A 6,000-nucleotide genomic window follows, 5' to 3' on the forward strand; every position below is an offset into this window, starting at 1 on the left:
TTATTTTTTTATTAGTTTAATATTGATGATAATTAATTATAACAAAAGTACATAAGGAGTACATAAGATTAACCATAAAATATTTTTTATAATTTTTTATTTTTATTATCAAATTTATATTTTTGTTAATGTTGGTTTTGGTTCTTTCTTTTATTCTGCTACTACCCATTTGATACTACTTTATTTGGACTATTGCTATTTTATTGTGATCCATGTATTATAATTTATTTCATTAGGCATTATGGATGTTGAGCATCTTGGTCCTGCGTTTGATTTAAACATGGATTATTTTCTTTCAGTAGCGCAAAACCAAAGGACAAACAGATTAAATTTAAAATAGAACAATCATGTAATTAATTGTCTGTTTTTATTTTATGTGCTTTTTAGTTTCTTGTATGTAACATGCATTAGTTGCAGCATGCGAAGCAAAGGTGAATTTATAAATTTTCAGTGTACAGTTTCATTTCAATCGATTGGGTACCATTACCAATCGATTGAAATTGGCAAAACATTCAACTTCATCACCTTCCAATCGATTGGATTACATTACCAATCGATTGAATTTGGCTAAAACTTCAATGTCATCACTTTCCAATCGATTATATTTGGCAAATCCATGTTGTTTTCGTGAATTCAATCGATTGAGTAACAACAACAATCGATTGTTTTGAGACATTCATTCGATTGGAAAGTATAAACAATCGATTGGTATAAACTTTTTACCATTCTACCTTACAACTTTCAATCGATTGTTTTGTGATATAGTGTAAACCAATCGATTGAGTTATCATTCAATCGATTGTTTTGAAAAACCAATCGATTGAATTTCAAATGGAACACGATTTGGAAGCCATGGACGAACGTAACAAGATCAAAGTTAATTTTTTAATCAATTGGAATTATTAGGATGAATGGAGGATATAATTGGTTGTTATTTTTGTATTTGATTGTTAATAAATATAATAGATAATTGATAAAATAATAATTTATAAAATAAAAAACTATTTTTAAAATTAAATAAAATATATGGGGTTTATTTGTAATTAAAATTAGTTCAAGGACTACGTAGCAATTGATAAAAAAACTCTAAAAACATGTTTTCTACTTGGACCACTAAGTAGTCCAAAGGTTCCTGGACCACCGAATCCTGTGCCGTGAAAGCATTCCAGCATTGTAGAAACCTTTACTTTTGCAATATATATATATTTTTTGTTGAAACAAAGAAGCTCAACACGAACCTGGAGCACAAAGTAGAGACAACAACAAATAAAATAAAATAAAACAACGCAAGTTATATCCACCTAGTAACTTGTTAGAGCGAATAAGGATTTCAATGTCATCTCTGGCATTGTCATCAACAACATAAAGGATCTTCACACCTCCACTCCTTGTAGTTAAATCGCGTCATGCTGATAATGTCTTCAACACCTTTACTTTTATTCTGAAACAGCCTCCTGTTCCTTTCCAGCCAGACGTTTCATACAATGATAAAGAAACTTATAAACTACACCTTGCGTTCCTCCTTTCTACCCGTAGCACATGTCCAACTTTCAAAGTGTTCTTTGAGGGTACTTGGAACATACCATTTTTTGCCAAAATCAGATAGTCAAACGCACCACACCTGTCAGGTAAATTTACAGCCAAGAAACAGTTGGTGAACATATTTCACATCATGATTACATAATACGCACACATTATCATCCTGGTTAACAATTCCAAGACGACATAACCTTTCCTTTGTGTTCACCCTACCTATCAAAACGAATCAAGCAAACAACTCCACTCTTGGGGGGACTAATCCTTTCCAAATAGTATTCGTGTAGCTATAGCTTGTTACCTCTTCCAGTAGTGTTTTCACCTGCAAGACCTGCACAAATGAGTTAGTAGAAAAAACGCCTTGCATATCAAACTTCCAGACAACTCTATCCTCTCTATCAAAAGCTAGTTTAACTGGTCTCAAAGTATCATGTAATTGATTCACCAGTTCCAACTCCCATTAGAAGAGCTCACGCCTCCAGTGGAAGTTCCAAATCCACTCTAACCCATACTAGAAACCACAGTTCTCTATAACAGATCCTTTTTGGTCTGAAACCGAGAAAAGCCTTGGAAACCTTTCCTTTAGAGGACATCACTTAGCCAGACATCTTCCCAAAAAAGAGTTTTTCTGCCATCATTAATCTCCATAGACAAGCCATTTATCATGTTGTCTCTTATATGTTGCTCCCTAATCTGTAGCTGACAGATATCCTTCTATTGACCCCCTCTAGTGGGTAATGTCTGGGAAGATAATAACTTAGTAGGAGAGAGATTATTACAGGAGCAAACCACCTTCTTCCACAACGGACACTCCTCTTTTGAGAACATTCACCATCACTTAAACAGGAGAGCTGTGTTACGAAGCATCGCATTACCAACTCCTAGCCCACCTAGCTTTTTCGGAGCTTGGACCAATTCCCAGTTAACCAAAGACATCCCCTTCCTGCCATCCTCCATACTCCACAAGAACCTTCTCTGTAATGAAATAAGCTTCTCCTGAACAGCTTTCGGCATCTTATATAAGCTTAGATAATATACCGGGAGACTATTCAGAACTGCTTTGATGAGTACCAGCTTCCCCGCTTTGTTGAGTGTCTTTGATTTCCATAAGTTGAGCTTCTCTTCCACTTTGTCTATAATTAGCTTCCAAGTCTTGACTAACCTTGGATTAGCTCCTAAGGGGATTCCAAGATATCTGACCGAGAGAGTGGCCTCCTTGCACCCCCAACAAGCTGCACATACTTCAAACCCACTGTTGTTCACAATTAATTGAGATCAAGCTGGATTTGTCAAAGTTGATACTTAGCCCCGACATCACCTCAAAACTACGAAGCAGCCTCTTGTAATTTTTAATAGTCTCCTCCTCTGGCGAATAGAATAACACAGTATTATCAGCAAACTGGAGATGTGACAGTTCTATATTGTCTCTCCAAACAAGTAACAGAGCTATCCGACCATTCCTGACTGCCACTCTAATCATTCTATGTAGGACAGCCACAACAAGTACAAACAAGAATGGTGATAGAGGATCACCTTGTAGCAAACCTCTTTCCATCTTAAACGGCTTTGTTGGTGACCCATTTATCAATACCGACATAGAAGTTGTGCTAACACACTCCATAACTCAGTCTCTCCACCTTCGTCCAAAACCCATTTTCTGCAGAACAATATTCACGAAACTCCACTTTACCCTATCGTAGGCCTTTTGAAAGTCCAGCTTGATTATTGCCGCTTCTTTCTTCATCCTTTTAAGCTAATGTACCGTTTCACATGCAATAAGAGCCCCATCATGTATTTTTCGTCCCTTGACAAACGCACTCTGAGTCTCTCCAACCAGGCCTGGCATGCATAACTGATCTCATCCTCCTAACCAGTACTTTCGATATCACCTTATATACACAACCAACCATACTTATTGGTCGGATGTCCTTTATCTCCTTAGCCCCAATGAATTTCGATGCCGAAGCAACCTATGTTATATTAGAGTCTGTCGGTAGCTTAGACGTCTGAAAGAACCCTAACACAGCTGTCGTGAACTCTGTTCCAATTTCATCCCACACTTCTTGATGAAATTCATATTGTACCCATCACTTCCTGGCGCTCTATTTGTTTCACAATCCCATACTACTTCTCTTATCTCTTCAACTGTTGGCAACACCTCTAGGGCCATAGCATCCTCTTCAGCTATCATATCCACTAGATCATCCTTAAAACCCACCATAGGAGACTTCTCTTGATGATACAATTTCCTGTAGAACTCACGGATAGCAATTTTTATTATTGCTTTATTTCTTACCAGTCTTTCATCAATTACCAAAGCATCAATCTTGCTGTTCCTCCTTCTGTTTGAAGCTAAGTTGTGAAAATACCTGGTACTTTTATCCATATCCTTCGCAAGCCGTGAACGTGACATCTGTTTCCAGTGCAGTTCTTTCCTCACGTACCACCTCTCACAACAAGATACTAACGCCTTCCTTCTTGCTTTCACTGTTCCATCATATACCCCATTGCTTACTATGTCATCTATCTTCTTGATCTCCTCCTCAAATTTCATAATTTTTTTATCCATATCACTAAAATTGTTCCTATACCATCTCTCTTTTTCTGGTCATTTTTTTATTAACCATACTAATAGAGACAAATTTAAAAAGAACAGAATCTTGAATATAATATTGAATAAAACTTACCACATATTAAAAATATATAATTCTCTTACCTGAGAAAAGGTTGTTTAAGAAAAACCTTTTATTAAACTTCAGCCTTTTGTCTGTTTGATACTTTTCAGCTTTCATGATTTCCATATTTACATGTTTTTTGTTTTTTTGCTATTTTGTTGGAATTTTCTTTATGCCTTTTCTTTTTGTGATAATTTTGTGGTGGAGTGCTCAATATTATAATTTTGTTTTCTATTTGGTGGTAAAATTACAGTTTGTTAGTGTTTATGGTGAATAACCTAATGACAGTAAATTCCATAATTATACACGGTAAATATGAGTTTTTTGGATCAGAATAAAAATTACAAAGATTTGAGCAAAAAATATAAATTAAGAGGAAACAAAAATTTGAGTGAGTTAAAATCCAAAATCTTTTAACGATTCTTAAAACGAGAGTTATTGGATAGTGGAATTTTGACATGACATTGAGGAGAATTATTCCGAGTTTGGATTCAAGTATACCAAATCATGTGTTATTAACGTATGTAGAGAACACCGACAACACAAGTTACACCAGATGGGCAAAATGGCTAGTAAGTAATATAAAGCGGGGTCTCCAAAATAGGTAAAGAGATACAATCCCTAACAACTACAACAATAAGAGTTTTTGCAACGGTCGAAAATTATTATTATAGATAGAAAAATCGTTTCTAAAATTTTAGGCAACGCTTTGGTAATCGTTTTTTACCTGTGATATATGCGACTGTTGCTAATACTCATAGGTAATGATATTTTACCTAAGACAACGGCAACAAAAAAACGGTTTAAAATTGTTCTCTTTCATGACATAACGGTTTAAAATCATAACTGAATAAGCAACTGTTTTAAACTGTTGTAGTTTTGTTATTCACAAAGATAATAGTTTAAAAGTAGTTTTGTCTTTGGTATTTTTTTTTAACAGTTTTAATACCATTATCATTTTGAGGTTGTCTTTAACAACAGTTTTAACACTATTGTATTTTGCAACTTTTGATAACGGCATTTTGTAGTTATATATTTCTTTATTTACAATAATTTTTTTATGTTGCATTAAAATTAATATTCCAACTATTTTTTAGTGTTAATAGATTAATATTCCAACTATTTGAATCAAATCACTAAAAAAAATTAATTGAATATTTGATTTATAACGTATTCTATAAAATGTATACATGTTTGTGACTTATAAAAAAAAATTAGAAGTCAAATAAACTAAAATACTTTAAAAGTATATAATAAGAGCCTAACTCATAACAATATCTAATTATAAACAAAAAAAAATTGTTATATTATAATAGTAAATAATTTTTCCATCATCTTCACAAATTAGTGATTTTTACTTTTTAGTATTTGAACTTCACAATGTGTGGTTAAATTCTTTTTCACCTTCGTAATGATTTTTCAATGAAAAGAAAAATAACAAATTAAATATAATACTAAACCTAATGCTAATAATACTTACTAATAAAGAGAGGGGGCGAAGGAAAGAAAAATAACTATTAGTGATTCTTTTTATGCATTTCCTTATTTGATCATAATAGCTAATATTAATTTGGTCAAGCAAATTAATAATCTCATTTAAATATAATACAAGAATTATTAGGAATTGTTAAAATAATTAGTTCTTAATAGTAATTTAGGATAATTATAATATAATAAAATTATTTTAAAAATATATCAAATATTTATTTATTAATTTATTAATGAGTTGAAATAATTATTTTAATTTAAAATATACAATTATTTAACTAATTTATTTTATTCAGAAAAT

The sequence above is a fragment of the Arachis duranensis genome, chromosome 1 (genome assembly GCF_000817695.3).
Source record: "Arachis duranensis cultivar V14167 chromosome 1, aradu.V14167.gnm2.J7QH, whole genome shotgun sequence".
Lineage (NCBI taxonomy): Eukaryota > Viridiplantae > Streptophyta > Magnoliopsida > Fabales > Fabaceae > Arachis > Arachis duranensis.